Raw genomic sequence first — 20,134 nt, 5'->3', positions numbered from 1 at the left:
GGTACTGGCACAAAAACAGAAACATAGATCAATGGAACGAGTTAGAAAGCCCAGAGATAAACCCACGCACCTATGGTCAACTAATCTATGACAAAGGAGGCAAGGATATAAAACGGCGAAAAGACAGTCTCTTCAATAAGTGATTCTGGGAAAACTGGGCAGCTACATGTAAAAGAATGAAATTAGAACACTCCCTAACACCATACACAAAAATAAACTCAAAATGGATTAGAGACCTAAATGTAAGACCGGACACTATAAAACTCTTAGAGGAAAACATAGGAAGAACACTGTTTGACATAAATCACAGCAAGATCTTTTTTTTTTTTTTTTTTTTTGGTACGCGGGCCTCTCACTGTTGTGGCCTCTCCCGTTGCAGAGCACAGGCTCCGGACACGCAGGCTCAGCAGCCATGGCTCATGGGCCTAGCCGCTCCACGGCATGTGGGATCTTCCCAGACCGGGGCACAAACCCATGTCCCCTGCATCAGCAGGCAGACTCTCAACCACTGTGCCACCAGGGAAGCCCAGCAAGATCTTTTTTGATCCACCTCCTAGAGTAATGGAAATAAAAACAAAAATAAACAAATGCGACCTAATGAAACTTCAGTGCTTTTGCACAGCAAAGGAAACTATAAACAAGACGAAAAGACAACCCTAAGAATGGGAGAAAATGTTTGCAAATGAATCAATGGACAAAGGATTAATCTCTAAAATATATAAACAGCTCATGCAGCTCAATATTAAAAAAACAAACAACCCAATTCAAAAATGGGCGGAAGGGCTTCCCTGGTGGCGCCGTGGTTGAGAGTCCGCCTGCCGATGCAGGGGAAGCGGGTTCGTGCCCCGGTCCGGGAGGATCCCACATGCCGCGGAGCGGCTGGGCCCGTGAGCCATGGCCGCTGAGCCTGCGCGTCCGGAGCCTGTGCTCCGCAATGGGAGAGGCCACAACAGTGAGAAGCCCGCGTACCGCAAAAAAAAAAACAAAAAAAAAACAAAAATGGGCGGAAGACCTAAATAGACATTTCTCCAAAGAAGACATACAGATGGCCAAGAAGCACATGAAAAGCTGCTCAACATCACTAATTATTAGAGAAGTGCAAATGAGGTATCACCTCACACCAGTTAGACTGGGCATCATCAGAAAATCTACAAACAACAAATGCTGGAGAGGGTGTGGAGAAAAGGGAACGCTCTTGCACTGTTGGTGGGAATGTAAATTGATACAGCCACTATGGAGAACAGTACGGAGGTTCCTCAAAAAACTAAAAATAGAATTACCATATGATCCAGCAATCCCACTACTGGGCATATACCCTGAGAAAACCATAATTCAAAAAGACACATGCACCCCAATGTTCGTCACAGCACTATTTACGATAGCCAGGTCATGGAAGCAACCTAAATGCCCATCGACAGATGAATGGATAAAGAAGATGTGGTTCATATATACGATGGAATATTACTCAGCCATAAAGAGGAACGAAATTGGGTCATTTGTAGATACATGGATGAATCCAGAGGCTATCCTACAGAGTGAAGTAAGTCCGAAAGAGAAAAACAAATATCGTACATTAACACATATATGTGGAACGTAGAAAAATGGTACAGATGAACCGGTTTGCAGGGAAGAAATTGAGACACAGATGTAGAGAAGAAACGTATGGACACCAAGGGGGGAAAGTGGCGGGGGTGTGGGGATGGTGGTGTGATGAATTGGGAGATTGGGATTGACATGGATACACTGATGTGTATAAAGTGGATGACTAATAAGAACCTGCTGTATAAAATAAATAAATAAATAAATAAATAAATAAAATGGATGACTAATAAGAACCTGCTGTATAAAATAAATAAATAAATAAATAAAAAAGATAAGATAAGAACTCTTAATCCTAAGAGTTCTCATTACAAGGAAAACATTTTTTCTTTTCTTTTTTTTTTTACTTTAGATGATGGGTTGTTCACTAAAATTCCTTTGGCAATAATTCCATGATGTATGTAAGTCAAATAATTACGCTGTGTAACTTAAACTTAAAACTTGTATGTGAATTATATCTCAATAAAACTAGAAGGAAAAAAATTAAGCGATAACAAATATTTAAAAAAAAAAGTGCTACTTTTTTTTTAGAAAACCTTAAACCCGAAAGGTAACAGATGATAAATTGGAAATGGATGAATCAAACGCATTTAGTACCCATGTTACCAAAAAGAAACAGGTTATAATTTGGCGGGGGGGGGGGGGGGCGGTGGTTGTAGGCTTAAGGAGGCATCTGATTCCATGTGTCCAAAGCATGTAGTGAACCTCAGCACGACAATCCTGTCCCTTTGTGCAGGTAACTATGGCAACTACAGTCAGTGCCATTCAAATGTGGTCCTGGATGAAATCACTGAGCAGCAGAATGGTCTTCTGTGCAGGTAAAAGAAAAGCAGAATTATCACAAATGACTCAGCCGTGTTCTTCATTCCTCATTTTAGGGATCTCCTCCCATTGTCAAAAGTTAGTTTTCCTTTCACCTTGTACACACAACTGTGTGCCTCTCATCTTTCTGAAAAAGTATTGAACAAAATTCCTCAGTAATCTCCAGCCACAGGTTCTAACTATTCCAGTTATGTTTTATTTTTACCTTCACCTCCGGCAGAAGAATATGAGAGTCCACTGCCAACGGCATTTCTAAGATTTCATACATGTACTTATCAGCAGCATAAAAAAAGATTTCTCTGAGGCTTTCCCTCTATTGTATATTTGAGCATATGCTTTTGTAGCTATGCTTTTGTTACAATGCCTCAATGACCATGTAACTTTGGGTAAGTCCCAAAACTGCTTCAGTTTTTTCATGTACCTCTAGGGGTTAAGGTAAGAATTAAATACCACCAATCATTAAATAGGGTACAAACATGAACTCTACTATTCTTTTCTTTTTTACGTAAGTGTAGTTGATTTAAAATATTGTGCTAGTTTCAGGTATTCAGCAAAGTGATTCAGATCAACCAATCTATCTATCTATCTATCTATTCTTTTTCAGATTCTTTTCCCATATAGGTTATTACAGAATATTGAGTAGAGTTCCCTGTGCTATACAGTAGGTCCTTATTGTTTACATATTTTATATATAGTAGTGTGTATATGTTAATCTCAAATTCCTACTTTATCCCTCCCCCCTACTATTCTTGAATATAGGACATTGTGCTTCCCACTGGAGATTCAAAGCTCAATAAGAGGCTCTTTTCCCTTGACAAGTTGAAAACCAAAACCCAAAAACCAAGTAAGCAAGTACAATGTATCATAATATTGTGATCAATAGTCTACTGGCTATTAAGCAATGATATGTATAGATATACACTAAACTGGCCATCAGAAAATTCACTTTTAGTCCTACCTCTACCCTTATCTAGCTGTGTAAGCTGGTAAAACCAGTTAACCTGTTTGGGACTCAGTTTATCCATCTGTAAAGTAAGGGTTGAATAAAATAATTTCCTAAGTCCTTTGATTCAAACCCATGCTCTAGCATTTCTCATTATATCTCTCATTTCTAATACTTATTAGAGGCAAGACTGTACCTGGAAGACACTTGTAGTTGACCGTCCTATAGCCATTGCCCCTTAATCTTGGCTAACAGCACCCTCCCCCAAGTTTTGTCAGGTCTGGGGCAGCAATACATTCAGGGAGGTGTGCTCTCCTCAACTCCACGTGATGATGTGGAACTGTCAAAGCCACAAAAAGGGGGGGCGTGCGAAGAGTAACTCTACTTCCTGCCTTTGGATACGGGGGAGTGAGGAGGTGATGCCTGGAGCTAGGGCAACCATCTTCCAACCACTTGCTGATGTAAGGCTACCTAGTGAGGATGCAGAATGGAAAACTGAGACACATCAGGATTCTTGATGACACTGTCATGCCAAGAAATTAATCAATCCTTGAACTGTGCTTGAATTTGTGTGTGAGAGATTTTTTAAAAAAACAAGAAGAGGGCTTCCCTGGTGGCGCAGTGGTTGAGAGTCCGCCTGCCGACGCAGGGGACGCGGGTTCGTGCCCCGGTCCGGGAAGATCCCACATGCCGCGGAGCGGCTGGGCCCGTGAGCCATGGCCGCTGAGCCTGCGCGTCCGGAGCCTGTGCTCCGCAACGGGAGGGGCCACAACAGTGAGAGGCCCGCGTACCGCAAAAAAAAAAAAAAAGAAAATCTCTGTTGTTCAAGCCACCCAAAGTGCCCAACTAAAGCCATGCAATCTGAAAAGCTGAGTTATGGTACTTTGAAATGTTCACTAACCACAAGCCAAATTTACTACTGTAAGAAAGAGAATTCATTTCAGACCAATAAGAGGATACGATGAGTGATTCAGAGAAAGAAAAGCCCTTAACCAATCTGATCTTCAACCTCCTCATCTGTAAAATAGAATCCAACGTATGTCTACGTCACGGAGATGGTTAAGGGCACAGTACGAATCCACTAATTATTGTTAACTGTTGCATCATACGTGAGAAATCCGGTATGGCAGATTGCTATATGGCCACCAAATCGTGTTATATTTTGTTTTTCTTCCTGGACACACAGGAAGACCATTTTTCCCCAGTTGCCCACATGAATAGGTCTCAATCATGTGACTGAATTCTATGTTGTGCGAAAAAGTGATGCAATCCGCCTGTGGCCTGACTCCTGTTAATATCCCACGTGATCCTCCTGCTGGCTCTCCCAGTGTCATATTACTGTTGAATTTCAAGGCACGAGACCAAGTCTTCATATTGGCCACTAGATGGACATTGAATACTTTTATTTTATTAAAATATCTAACAAGATTTACTTAAACTTACGATGATCTCCTTTCACTCATGTTTTCTATTTTCCATTTAAAAATGAAAGGCAAGGGGCTTCCCTGGTGGCGCAGTGGTTGAGAGTCCGCCTGCCGATGCAGGGGACACGGGTTCGTGCCCCGGTCCGGGAGGATCCCACATGCCGCGGAGCGGCTGGGCCCGTAAGCCATGGCCGCTGAGCCTGCGCGTCCGGAGCCTGTGCTCCACAACGGGAGAGGCCACAGCAGTGAGAGGCTCTCATACCACAGAAAAAAAAAAAAAAAAAGAATGTAAAAAAAAATGAAAGGCAAGTTAATAATTAAGAAAGCTAGCTCAAAATCTATACAAAATTAAATATGGGGAAATGGCTTTAAAAATATCAGATAAAGTTTGCAAAATCCACGGACAAATTCTTCCCAGGGAAGCAAAGCAGCTACCCCTCTAAGTAGGTGCATATAAGTGGTATTATTTATACCTAAACATCCACTAGGAAGAATGCCCGTAAAGAAAATGATGTCCTTAGGCACATACATTTTTTTTTCCTTTTCTCAAGCACAGCCTAGACAGCTTATCTTCTCCTGCAGCTTGTAACACACACTCTGCATTTCCACTCTGTCTGGTCTGGCTGGTTTTAAAGGAAGATGTGGGGTTGTGAGAAAATGCCAAAGGAGAAATCCACCTCTCCTTGTAGTTGAATCACATTTACCACGAGATATAAGCAAGTAAATGTGTGTGCCTGCTAATGGCAACATAGTTTTCGTTTTACGAGTTGTATCATGTTTATACCAACTTCTTCTTTTTGTAAGCAGGCACAATAACAGAATTACAGTTTATATCCATCTAAGTAAAAAAATGCCATGGAAATAATTTCTATATATGGTACCTAAAAGATAAAGAAGTCTCCAGCATTTCCCAAAGAACTCTAGCTGGCATTACAATTTTTTAATGTGAACCATGTAATGTGGAATACGATTAACATAGAAAATGATTTAAAATTTTTAGCTTAATGAAATGCAATGTACATTCTCATTCGAATTTGGTTTTGCATTTCACTTGAAACAGGGCGTAAATATGAATTGACTGATTTCGATATAGCTTGACTTTGAAAATAGTAATTTTTGAACACTTAATCCTAAAGGGTCCACCTCACTGGAAGATTGAAAAGAAATGGTCCTCTTCAGTAATAGTATGCCCTTCATAACTTTTAAAAATGTATAGTAAAATAAACTGATATATATTAAAAGAAACAGAAAAATACAGAGACTGCATACATGTTTAAGATAAGATTATGAAAACAAAAGATGTCAAAGAAAGTTCACTGGAAACTAAACCCACTGCCACTAGGGAGTGAAACCTCTGTGCTGATAGGGATACTTTAGTGGAAAATTTTCAAAAGCACTATTTGCTCAAGTTATTTGCTCAAGTCACTTATCTCCAGCTTGATTTTTGCCTCAAGAGTTTCACATCTAAGTGAGCGTGTTCGAACACATCCAGGGACAGGAAACTCATTCCCTTCCTTGCAATCCCTTCTACAGTTGGGCAGCTCTATAAGTTAGAAGATATACTGTCAGGGTAAGTAAATCTAGCTGCTACAACAAAAGACCCCCAATTCTCCATGGCTGGACACAATAAGGATTTAGTTCATGCTCATATCACAGTCCAACATGGAGTTGCTGTCCCGATTCCTCTCACGCACCCAGGCTCCCAACCACCATCTTCTAGGGTCTCAGAATTTTCCCCTGGGTCTTCTGCACCTGGCTGGCTGGCAGGCTAGGACATATAGCGTATCAGGGTCCCAAGGCTGGAGATGAGCTCACAGATCTTTGAGGGCACTAGCTGTGTCTGTTAAGGAAAGCTATCCTTCCATTGAGCTAAAGTGCTTCTTGCAGGAGCTTCTCCCTATAGGACCCAGCTTAAACTTGAGTCGTATTGACTAAGTTTAATTCTGCTTTTGTACAACAGCCCTACAGATATTCAAAGATAGTCGTCATGCTTCTTGGTTCACTTTTGTTTTGGGGCTACTCCTACAATTAGCCAACTTGTTCTCATATGGTCTGTTTTTATGTCCCCACGTGATCTTTTGTTTTTCTTAGCTCCAGTTGTTCTATAGCTTGAGTAAAAACTAAATGATACTGTGGTGCTTGCTTCGGCAGCACATATACTAAAACCTGGAATGATACAGGGAAGATTAGCATGGCCCCTGTGCAAGGATGACACGCAGATTTGTGAAGTGTTCCATATTTTTTACGTGGATGGACCTAGAGACTGCCATACAGAGTGAAGTACGTAAGAAAGGGAAAAACAAATATCATATAATATTGCTTATATGTGGAATCTAGAAAAATGATACAAATATTTGCAAAGCAGAAATAGAGAAACAGATGTAGAGAACGGACGTATGGATACCAGGGGGAGAAGGGGGGAGTGGGATGGACTGGGAGATTGGTATTGACATATATACATTACTATGTATAAAATAGATAACTAATGAGAACCTGCTGTATAGCACAGGGAACTCTACTCAGTGCTCTGTGGTGACCTAAATGGGAAGGAAATCTAAAAAAGAGGGGATATATGTATACGTATAGCTGATTCACTTTGCTGTACAGCAGAAACTAACGCAACACTGTAAAGCAACTATACTCCAATAAAAATTAATAAAAAAATACTGCAGTAGTGATCCCATGGCTGCCAAGCTACATTTCTTCCTTTTCGCACTTAGTTTAATGGTAGGACTGATATTCTATTCATTTCACGTTGTTGGATTTGAATACTGTGACTAGCCTAATCCGTACACATTTGCTCCTATCTGTTCCATCTCTGGCCCTTTAAACATGTGACATCCCTAAAAGCAACTGAGCAGTTTAGAGCCAGCCATGAACACAGCCAGACGCTCAGACCAAAATCTTTGTAGTTATCCACGGTTTGTTTCTTTCTCTCAAATCTGACATCCAATTCAAAGGGAAATTCTGTCAGTCTCACCTAGAATCTGACGACCTCTCACCATATCCCACTGCTCTGGTCCAAGCCACCCCCATCTTTTGATTGCATTCCTGCTGTAGCTCCTAAGGCGTGCCTGCTTCTACCGTGCATTCGGCCTGCGCCCCCTCCCCAGCCTATTTAAAGCTGTCGTTCTTTTGAACTCCTCTGCTCAAAACTCTTCAACGGCTCCCACTTGCACACGAGTAAAAGCCAAAGGTCACGCGACACCTACAAGCCTCTAAAAGGTCATTGCCTGGCAATCCACGACACACGCCTCATGCTCCCGTGTCAGGGCCTTCGCACTTGCTCTTCTCTCTGCCTGGGATTCTCTCCCCCAGGAGAACAGCATGCTTTGCACTTCTTTCGGGTCTCTGCTCAACTGTTATCTTTTCCAAGACGCTTCATATGACAAGACAACTTCCTCACTCCTCTCTCTTTCTGCAGCTGTGTCTTCACAGCATCTCTCACTACCTGACATATTAGACCCTCGTTGGTTTATTGTCCGTCTCTCTATATTAGAATATAAGCCGAATGAGGACAGGGACTTGTTTCATTGACTTCTGTAGCCTCAGCATTCAGAATAGAGCTGGATATATTGCTGGTGCTCAGTAAGACTTGCTGAGGGAGGCGTGAACCCTTTACTGCCCTCAGCTTCCGGCTTCGCCCCCGGCCTGCCAGGTCCCTTGGTTTTATGTGTTCTTTTCACAGTGAGGTTACCTCCTGTCCCTTGAATCTGTACTTCAAAGTACGAGCTGTTTCCCCAGCCTTAGATATTACCCTTCAAATGTATAAATTAATGAATAAAATGTAAGCTTAATTAAGGCACTAAGTAGTTTCAACTCTAAGTTAACTTAGGCAAGACCGATTCACTAATTCTTGTGTTTTATTTCTGCCTTCTGACTTAGAAATCAACTCTGGGCAATAACCAAAATTCTCTCTAGAACATATTTTCAGCACTAGGCATTGGTTTTTGTTTGTTTATAAATTTATTTATTTTTTATTTTATTTTATTTATTTTTGGCTGCGTTGGGTCTTCCTTGCTGCGTGTGGGCTTTCTCTAGTTGCAGCGAGCCGGGGCTACTCTTCGTTGCGGTGCGTGGGTTTCTCATTGTGGTGGCTTCTCTTGTTGTAGAGCACGGGCTGTAGGCACACAGGCTTCAGTAGCTGTGGATCGTGGGCTCTAGAGCTCAGGGTCAGTAGTTGTGGCACAGGGGATTAGTTGCTCCGCGGCATGTGGGCTCCTCCAGGACCAGGGCTCGAACTCATGTCCCCTGCAGTGGCAGGTGGATTCTTAAGCACTGCACCGCCAAGGAAGCCCGGCACTAGGCATTGTTAATGCAAAAATCAGCACAGCACATTTCTCAGAAAATATTTGCTCTTAACAATGGAAGACAAGGTCTATACCTGCCTTAACCTTTCTTTTATATCATCGACCAAAAAGGTAGAAATAGAAACCTACATTTTTTTTAAAGAAAAAAAGGAAAACAGGGCTTCCCTAGTGGCGCAGCGGTTAAGAATCCGCCTGCCAATGCAGGGGACATGGGTTCGAGCCCTGGTCAGGGAACATCCCACATGTCGTGGAGCAACTAAGCCCATGCACCACAACTACTGAGCCTGTGCTCTAGAGCCCACGAGCCACAACTACTGAGCCCGTGTGGCACAACTACTGAAGCCTGCGTGCCTAGAGCCTGTGCTCCACAACAAGAGAAGCCACTGCAATGAGCAGCCCACGCACCACAACAAAGAGTAACCCCGGCTCGCCACAACTAGAGAAAGCCCATGTGCAGCAGTGAAGACCCAACACAGCCCCAAATAAATAAATTTAGAAAAAAAAAAGGGAAACATTGTTTTTCCAATGAAAAATCCACGAATTGAAACATGAAAAAGGAAATTATCAGAAAATTCCCCCCAATGTGAAAACATAACAAAATTTAATTATTTTGTTGATGGAGGTTAAAAAAGACAGTGATAAAGTTTTAAGGCCTTCTGCCAAAATCTACTATCATTCCTAGCCATACCTTTTAAGGTTTTCCTCCATGGGAATGCGAAAGAAATTTATCAAAAAATGTCTGTTGTGTAAGTCGTCCCTGCCAAGCATTCTCCTTGAATAACAGAAAATTCTACCAGTATCTTAAGAGACTGTTCTTTAGCTTCAATTAACCACACTCCTTAGTGAAGCATTATAAAGATCTGTGTATCATTTCTACGGTCATTCAGACAATGAATATTTATGGAGAGCATGTTTTATATACAGAGTTTGAGAAGAGAAAAAGATTATTCTCGGGGAGGGTAAGAGGGAGTCCTGAGAGGGAGGGGATATAGGTACACATATAGCTGATTCACTTTGTTGTACAGCAGAAACTAACACAACAATGTAAAGCAATTATAATCTAATGAAGATGAAAAAAAAAGGTTATTCTCAGCAGAGATAGTTCTAGCAAAGATGGAATTTCTGCCGGGTCAAGTGAACCTTTAGTGCACGTAGATATAGACATTAATATAGTTATCGTTACATGTAGATATAAATATAGCAGCAACCAAAAGGAATTTGGTCTTATACTACCTAATAAATTTATTCATGTACTTCCTCTACCTTGAAAATATTACCTAAATAGGGAAAACACTTTTGTCATGAGAAGAATTTCCCCTTCCAATAGCACTAGCTACTTTTCCTTTCTTGGGTAAGTCAGTTATTTACTTAAGAACAATTTATGGGACTCCTATACATGCCAGAGCGGGTAGGGCACTGGAGATATAAAAATGTATAAAACCCCCGAAACCCACAGTAGACACGGGGGTAGAGTCAAGGGCAACAATAGGACTATGTGCTACAGAAGACTCACTCTGATACATTCATTCATTCAACAAATCTTTATTAAGTGCCTTCTAAGTGCCCGGCACTGTTCTAGACGCTTAGGATACATCAGTGAAATAAACTAACAAAATCTCTGTCTTTGATGTGCTGCCATAGCATGGTAGAAAGATAAGAAACAAGAAACAAAATAAATTATATAGTATCTTAGAAAATAAGCCCTATTGGGAAACAGAATATGGTAATATGTCGGCAAGATGTGGGGCCTGTAATTTACACAAGAAGTCAGAGAGGACCTCTTAGGAAGGTAACATATGATCCTCTCAACTTAAGTGATGTCCATTTGTGGGGTGACACCAGTATGTAGTGGAAAACCTTGACTTTAGAGTCCAGTTGGCTTGGATCAAAATGTGTTCCATGTTACTTAACAATCCGAGCCTGAATTTCCTCCTCGACAAAATGGGAACAATAACACTTCCGTCACAAGTTGTTGGAAAGATTGAAACAATGTTTGCCAAACCTCTTTTTTAAAACATACACCTGAAGTATAGTAAGTACTCAGTCACTTCAGACCCTGGACTTGCCCTACGGGCCATGAGACAGCCTGCTCTGTATGGCTTCCATCTGTGGAAAGAGCCACCCATCTTCATCCCCCAACACGCAGGCCAGGTCAGTCACCTCTATTCTCAGAATTTTCTTAATTGGGCCTAAGAGAAAAGAACACTTTTCTCTCAGGTTATGATGTAGTGAGGATGTGAGCCCAAGAGCTGAAAGTGACCGGAGAGCCCCTGTCTTGTCAAGACAGCTGGCCCAAGAGATTGAAGTGGGTAGAGAACGAATAGAAAAGATAAGAAGCAGAGGCTGTATTCTTTCACTGTTCTATTCCTAATTCTGTGGGTCCTCAGCTGCCCTTCTCTAGTAGATTGCAAAATTTGGCCACAAATTCCATCAAAAAGTAGAATCTATCCACTCCTCGAATCTGGGCATGGTTATACAGTTCTTGTAGGTCCACAGGACACTGGCGAACGTGAAGCAGGCAGAGGCTTAAAAAGTGTTTGTGCTTTGGGAGCTGCCCTCTCTTGCTGCTGGGTACCTTTCCGTTAAACTATGCAATGGTCCAGGCCAGCCATCTAGAAGATGAGAGACATGGAGAGCATAGATCATATAGACCATGTACAAGCATCATAGCTGATGCTTCCTAGACCGACCAACCTGTCCCCAGACGACCTGCCAGCTGACTACAGACACATGAGTGACCCCAGGTGAGACCACCTGAAGAATCATCCAGCTGAGTCCAGGTAATCGCTGGCCCACAGAATCATGACCTAATGATTGTTGTCTTAAGCCACTAAGTTTACAGAGAGCTTGTTATGCAGCACTGGATAGCTGATACACTCTTCTCGCACACACACCCAACACAAACAAACTTTCCATTCCTTTCCCTAAAATAAAAGATTTTTTCTTTTGCCGTTTACAACCAAAAGACATCCTGACTAAAATGAAAGGGCTTCCTGTGTCCGTGTCAGTGCCTCGATGCTCTGTCCATTCAGTTTATTCTGTGACTCGAACTATGCCCCTAACCCCCAAGCTTCTCCTCCCAGCCCCCATGTTGCCATTACCCACTTATGCTCTGTCCTCACAAGTTGCCAAAGAACCATCTCCTCCCTTCTCTCCATGCCCAACAACCTGCAGGTTGGACCCGTTCCCGTGGCCTTGGCCAAGGGTCTGTACCTGCCACTTCCTGTTGGCTCTTCCCAATGCCAACTGCTTGATGATGTGACTCTCCATCTGTTACTGATCATCGGACCTACTGCCACCACTCCTCACTTGTCTGTGTAGACCTCCTCCTGCGAAGAGGAGAGCTATCCACCTGCCAAATACTGACAGCCAGCTTCCTCCTTGGATGTTCTGTTCCATCAGGCCCAGATTCCCATGCTCTTATTCTTTTGGTTTTCGGTTTATCCTCTGTCTGAGATACAGCTGGGCCTGGGAAGTTAGGTGAATCTCCATGAGCTCTCATATCCAGATGATAAATTGTAAACAACAGAAGTAGATGATGATTTTTAAAAACAAGCCATAAGGAAATACTCTTTCTCTCTGGTGGAAGAATATTGGCAAGGCTGTTGCAGAGACCTGTGGAGTCTGTGGGCTGCCTTTGGGGTGCATAGACAGTGAAGAGCGTTCCGAATAGTATGAACTGGATAGGTCAACGCTCAACTCGTATTCCCTTAAGCCTTTCCATTTCTGTGCCTGGTGGGCTGACACCTGCCAGCCCCTATATCTCTTTGCTAGAGAGCTTTCTCTGGTGCTGGGACCAATTTTTGCTTGCTCTGGCAAGGTCAGAGGTACTGCAGAATTAAAGTCTCCCACCTCTGGCCCTGTGCAGTCCTTACCTAGTCAATGACCAGAGTTGGTATATAAATACCCCGACTCCCTCGTCACTTGGCTGGGATACCTCTGAGGAGTCTGTTTGACACTGGCTCCCAGAGTTCCCCAGTAGGATTAAGCTTCAGGTGCCCACAGTGATAACTTACTTGAAACACAGTCTTTATTGGTTTCCTTCCCTCCTTTGTCTCTCTCCTCCAAATAAATCACTTGCGCTTGAAATTTTGTTTCAAGATCTACAACCAGGAGAACCCAAACAAAGACAGTAAGCCACCTACTGAACGCCCTGAAGGACAGGAGTTGGATCTACGGAGGTGACGGCAACAGTTTAGGGGGAAAAGAGCCCAACGATGTGATGATGAACAGAACCAGCCACTGGGATGGGAAAGAGGCTAAGAGCTGCCACTGGGCCCCATGTGCCCTCTGTCCAAGAGTCTGGGTGATTCTCCTGATAGTGGAGTAACTGAAACAGGCCGAATATAAGGGCAACTTTGGGTTATAACCTGCTTCATCTGTAACGTGGGCATCAGTCTCTTTGCCCAATATCCACAGGGCAATAAACTTGTGGAATTTAATTTCTTTGCATGTGGAGCTATTCAAGCATTACTCTGCAGATTTCTATGGGAGAATGATACTCTGATACGATTCTTTGTCTAAGAGCAAAGTACAACTTAAACAGATAACCAGGGGTGTTCCAATAACTATGTTCAAATATTTATGCAACATTGACTTTTTGAGCACAGAGTTAAATTCCTTAGTTCTTTTGCCAAATGCCTTCAGACTTCATTGACTTTTTTTGGAATTAGTACAAAAGCAGAGATTATATCCAAAACTTGTACAAGGATTCTGTGTGGTCCAGAAGATGATGAGTCTTTACTGGTACATATGAATTAAATATTGAACATGTTTACTTTTCATCTTTTGGGACAGAGTGAACAACCAGACTGACTGAGGAAAGACTGCTCTATAAATCTTGGACCTATTCTTCTAACAAAGAGCAGAAAAATGCTTAATAGTTCCGAATGATGAACCGTGTAAGAAAAAAAGTGGTTTCGGCATCTGGGAGACAAGGCTGACCATCTGAAGAGGGCTCCCTTTGCTCGCAGCCAGTATTGTTGTCACTGCTTTGTCAAGAATTCTGAGATCCTTCGAGCGTGACAGAGAGGATAGGAAATCAGATCTCTCTACTTCACAGAGAACGTATTAGAACCGCTTCAAAATTAGCCCCTGCTCGGCTTAATGAAATTTCCCTATTGTTCAGGGGTGGCCCACCAGGTCCACAGCATTCAAGTGGTAGCCCTTTGCCTGTAAAAAGCCTTGCAAATCAGAGGACCTACAAAATGAAGATGATTATTCCTCTTCCCCGGGTTCACAAAAAGACTCAAACCTGCTCAGCCTTTGGAGTAGGCTAAATATTCGAGGCATCCCGACTTAGGAGGACACGCTTTATTCTCCAATGCACAATTTAACGTGTAAAATGCCTATGATATCGAGCCAGACATTTCTGCTATGAAACTCGCCAGCCCTGCTGTGCTCGAGAAATCAGTTTCGAGAAGGGCAGAGTAACCGAGAGACGTGAACTGGAGTCACTCCTCTCTGGTGTCGCTGAAGCGTCTCCAGTGGGATTTCACTTGGAAGGCCTTCTCCCTGAGGACTTCTCCCCAGGTCTGGTTAAATAAATTAATTTATTTAATTTAAATTCACTGGCCTGAGATAAGGGAATTATAATTGCTTCTCCACTCGTCATCCCTTCCACTCTGCACCCACACACAATCTTTGTGTTTCCAACCCTCCTGACAATGTGTCACTGCAATATCCACGTGACTTTCTAGTTGACACCAACATGTGCATAAAATCTGATCTCGCAGCTCACCTTTTATGAGCGAGTACACACTCACTCTCTGTGTGTTCACCTCCCTTTGGCCTAACAACAGTGTGCCCCAATTTACAGTCTTCAGGGCACCAGTCAGTGACGCAACGTAGCAAACAAAGGACCTCTTGATTCAGATTAGACCAATGTCAAATGCTGATGTGTGTAAATCATTAACTGTGTTTTCACTGCTGAGTCCAGTTTGATCTTTCATTGCCTGGTGACCCCTGGGGTCTGCGGCTCCCCAAGAAGCAGGGACGTTTAGGATTTTTTATTAGCAGCTCATAACTAATTTATAGATTACTGTGGAGTCAGGTGCACAGATTCAATGCCTCATCTATCACTGTAAGTAGCTCCAGTGTTAAGGGCTGGCTACTTCCCAGCAAGCAACGAAGACAACAGAGACGAGGACGAGGGACAAGACCCATATGCCACAGAAGGGATATCTTTCCAAAGAAGCACGAATGTCTCAAGGTAAAGAATTTACTACTTACAAACAACCAAGCTCTCTATCTCCTAAAGGTAAAACCCACTGTATGTCACATAGTAAAAAAAAAAAAAAAAAAAAAAAAAAAAAGATCATTAAAATTATGTTTTTCCTCTCTGATTTGCCTTCTTCAGTGAAGATTTACCAGAACAGCTGCATTAGACTCAAACTTGTAGCAAGTACGATTGCTTTTTAAAAAAGAGAGGGCTCTTTCTTAACTAGAAAATTTTATCATGCCAGGAAATGACCTTGAAAGAAAAGGAAAACACTGAAGCCTAATTACAGCTTTGATAACACATGTGCTATGTCTTTTGCACAACAGCACTGAGCGTAGAGTTTATTTCCTTACGATTTTCTAAAGAGTGTGGTATTATGTGCACATGTTGATACGTGATAGAAAGAATTGAAAAGTGCAAATGCTAAAAGGGCTGTTTATTACATATCTTCAAAGAAACCAGCGACTTAGGGATGTATAGTATATTCCTGAGTTTTACGTGGTTTCCTCGATAGCATTAAGAGTTTTCCGCGAAGATACTCTGGAATTCCATCTCCAACACAGCCAAGTATATACTCCCACCCTCTGACCCCTCAGTCACGTCCACAACTTTGACACACAAAGCTCGTTCTCCCAGAGCAAAGGAAAGATGGGCTGCGTAAATAAAACCTAAACCCAGTGGCATCTGAAACAAGTACTAGCGGAATAAAGAAATCTCTGAACATATTCATAAGGAGTGTTCCTTTATGGTACTTTTCTCCGTCTCAGGGACAGCACCGAAGCTGGGCCACATTCTGAAACTGTTGCTATGGCAAAAGCGTCTTGTTTTATTGACTATGGAGCACATTGTTGTGTTTAAGTCATGTAAATGATCAGGATACAAAGGAAAGGGCCTCGGCAGGCCCTGCTCAATCACGACAGCGCTGGGGTCTCTCCCCCTTGACACATGCATTTACACAGCCTGGGAAGGCATTTCTTTCAGAAAGCCTCACTTGCTGGGTGTTGCTAACTGGTCTTTGGAGACATTTATGAGATCTCCATATCTTTGAGAATTGATTCTGCAGGGGAAAAAGAATTCACAATGATGAAGCCCTTGCTTTTGTTTTAAGGCCAGGATCTTTCTATAGAAAATTTGCATTCTCTGCCTATTAACACATTTTTGTTTCCAGGCTCCTGGTCTTGTCTAATACTTCAACTTTCTATCAATTTCTGTCACTTAGAAGCAAAGTAGGAGAGTTTCTCTTTTGTTCCCCACTTATCTCTCAAATGTGTGTTTTTAATTAAGTATTTTAGTACAGCATCAATTCACACTGATTAGACATAATTACAGAAACAAAATATGCAGAATACATTTTAATAATGCCTGCCACCTCTGAGGAAACAATGAGGATCTAATTTAATGATCTAAGTGTTGTTTGAAAGCAATGCAGAGTTAAAAAATAGTAATATATTTTGAAAAGGAGCTTAATAGTATTTTTGGATACAAATGTAATCTAAAATGCACCATTATCTGGGGTTTCAATACATGTAATTTAAAAAAACCCACTGAGGGCAACATTTGTTTACATGAAGAATCAAATGACACTCTTTAATAATTAAAAGCTTGATCCAATGAAAACAGTTTCAATTGTGACACTTGAGACAAGCTGTGATAATTTGCAGCCCAATTTCTCAGGGAAATTTTACCACTATGAAAATCGACTTTTGACGGTATTCTGTCACTGTCGATTTCCAGGGTTTGACACTCTATGTACTTACGAAGAATGTTATCATTGGGGGAAGCTGCATGAAGAGTACATATGAATTCTCAGTACTAGTTTTGCAACCTTTTGTGTCTTAAACTATTTCACACTACAAAACAGTTAGAGCAAAAATCCACTTTGGATACCGAATAAAAATGTATTTTTCCGACTTGTAGAAAAATGTGCTGTCTCAGTAGAGCTTAGGTAATTACAATTACAGAGCCATATGACATATTACTCCCAGCACTTGTGTAGGGCTCTGGAGTCGAAGGAGTTTTGGACAATAAGTTAACTTTCTCAACAAAAATTCTATGTCCTCCACATTTTCAATTCACTCAGAAAAGAATTCTGTAAACAATTATAAGTGAGAGCTCTATTTACTTTTACTACTTCAGACGTCCTTCCAGTAGTTATTAAAACAGTATTTACAATTCCCATAAACCTAGTTGTGTCATTGGATCTCTCACTTTAACTTTGTTGTTCTCTTTTTAAAAACTTGGTAGTTAAAATCCTAGTTTTGCATTCCTCCTCTTCATGAGTGAAGTTCAGAGAAAAAAAAAAAAAGATTATAAAAGATAGCACAGGGGCTTCCCTGGTGGGGCAGTGGTTGAGAGTCCGCCTGCCGATGCAGGGGACACGGGTTCGTGCCCCAGTCCGGGAAGATCCCACATGCCGCGGAGCGGCTGGGCCCGTGGGCCGTGGCCGCTGAGCCTGCGCGTCCGGAGCCTGTGCTCCGCAATGGGAGAGGCCACAGCAGTGAGAAGCCCGCGTACCGCAAAAAAAAAAAAAAACATAGCACAAACCAAGATTATACCTAATGTAAATGTCTGTTCATATTTCACTTGGGTGTAACCGCGTGTGTCTGTGTATGTGTGCGGAGGTGTGTAATCATACAATGTCAGGAGCAAGAGAATCATAGGAATAACCTAATTCAACCTAAATATTAACATATTAAAGATACATATATTTGGTATTTATAATACATACTGCTGGTTATATAATAAGTCTTTGCCTTTCCACGGCATTCTTTAAGGGGCCATGATAGCACACACCTAATTTTATCCTAATATTATTCTGTGAACTTACTAGAGGTCGTTACCATTATTCTCACTGAGAAAATGGGCAGCTAGCTTCTAAAGTGGTCCAACGCTAGCTTACTCTTGTAAGGCATGCTAAGGTGAGGTTGGGGATTAAAACCCAGACTCCATACTACTGAGCCGTCAACAAGAATGAAATAATGCCGTTTGCAGCAACAAGGACGGACCTAGAGATGATCATACTAAGCGACGTAAGTCAGACAGAGAAAGACAAATACCATACGATATCATTTATACGTGGAATCTAAAATATGACACAAATGAACTTATCTACAAAACAGAAACAGACTCACAGACGTAGAGAATAGACTTGTGGTTGCCAAGGGGGAGGGGGTTGGAGCAGGGATGGACTGGGAGTTTGAGATTAGCAGATGCAAATTATTACATATAGAATGGATAGACAACAAGGTCCTACTGTAGAGCACAGGGAACTGTATTTACTATCCTGTAATAAACCATAATGGAAAAAGAATATGAAAAGGAATGTATATACACGTATAACTAAATCACTTTGCTGTACAGTAGAAATTAACACAACAACTATACTTCAATAAAATAAATGAAAAGAAAAACAAAACCAGATTCCACATCCTTGCTCAAGGTACTTCATTCTGAGCCACAGTCTCTAAGGCCACGGTCATGATTAAATTATCTTGTTTGGCATCTCCAATAGTGCCACTTGGAGAAAATATTTAATTAAAACGATAACAGGAGTTAGTTATCTTTTTTTTTTAATTTAATTAATTTATTTTTGGCTGTGTTGGGTCTTCATTGCAGCGCGCAGGCTTTCTCTAGTGGCGGCGAGCGGGGGCTACTCTTCGTTGCGGTGCATGGGCTTCTCATTGTGGTGGCTTCTCTTGTTGTGGAGCATGGGCTCTAGGCGTGCAGGCTTCAGTAGTTGTGGCGCACAGGCTCAGTAGTTGTGGCTCGCAGGCTCTAGAGCACAGGCTCAGTAGTTGTGGTGCACGGGCTTCGTTGCTTTGTGGCATGTGGGATCTTCCCGGACCAGGGCTCGAACCCATGTCCCCTGCCTTGGTAGGCAGATTCTTAAACACTGCGCTGCCAGGGAAGTCCCTCTCTTTTTAACTTATAATAAATAAAAGCATTTTGGAACACTGGGCTCTGTATCATAACTCTTTTTCTTTCCCTAACAGCTTCACTGACATACAATTCACATACCATAGTTTATTCATTTAACGGGCACAAGTCAAGGTTTTATCTGAATATCCACAGAGTTGTAGAACTAGCAGCACAATCTAATTTACAGAAGAGGCTCAGCTCCCATAAAAGAAACCTTGTATCCATTACCAATCACTCCCTACTTCCCCCACCTTCCACTCCCAGCCCCTAACAACCACTAATCTACTTTCTGTTTATACGGAGATTTACTTCATCTGGACATTTCATACAAATGGAATCACAGAACATGCGATCCTGTGTAACCGGCCTCTTTTACTCAGCGCAATGTAGCATGTACCAGTACTTCGTTCCTTTTTATTGCTGAGTAATATTCCATCCTATGGATTTGCTACATATTATTTCTTCCTTCATCAGTTGATGGACATTTGGGTTCTTTCCACTTTTTGGCTATTGTGAATGATGCTGTTATGGGCACTTATGTACGAGTTTTTGCGTGGACATATGTTTCCATTCCTCTTGGGGCTATGCCTAGAAGTGAATTGCTGGGTCATGTGTTAACTTCATGTTTAACCTTTTGAGGAGCCGCCAGAATATTTCCAAAGCGGCTGCACCATCTTACATCCCACCAGTAATTCCTTTTTTTAACCTGAGCTAACAAAGTCACTCTGAGGGCTTATGTTTTGACTGTTATTAGTAAACTCCAAAGTCCCTTCTTTCACTGGCCAGTTGAAAGATGGGAGAGTGTATTTGCCTCACCATGATTTCAGAAAAGTGATCAGGAATCAGAATGGGAAGCAAGGAAATGAAGGATGTGTTTATCAAGTCTACATCTAGAGTG

At 41.9% G+C, this 20,134-nt stretch overlaps 1 protein-coding gene and 1 non-coding gene across 4 annotated transcripts in view; one reads left to right on the top strand and one right to left on the bottom strand.

Annotated features, from left to right (window-relative positions):
• Positions 1 to 20,134, bottom strand: part of MID1 (midline 1) — a 649,032-nt gene that overhangs the window by 207,900 nt on the left and 420,998 nt on the right. The gene's annotated exons all lie outside the window — the stretch shown is intronic.
• LOC115846467 (U6 spliceosomal RNA) lies at positions 6,924 to 7,031 on the top strand. Its single transcript, XR_004036903.1, has one exon. It is a non-coding gene; the product is annotated as a U6 spliceosomal RNA (small nuclear RNA).

The sequence above is a fragment of the Globicephala melas genome, chromosome X (genome assembly GCF_963455315.2).
Source record: "Globicephala melas chromosome X, mGloMel1.2, whole genome shotgun sequence".
In the NCBI taxonomy this organism is placed as follows: Eukaryota; Metazoa; Chordata; class Mammalia; order Artiodactyla; family Delphinidae; genus Globicephala; species Globicephala melas.
Note: the sequence above shows the minus strand (reverse complement) of the source record. Positions and strands in the feature narration are given on the sequence as shown.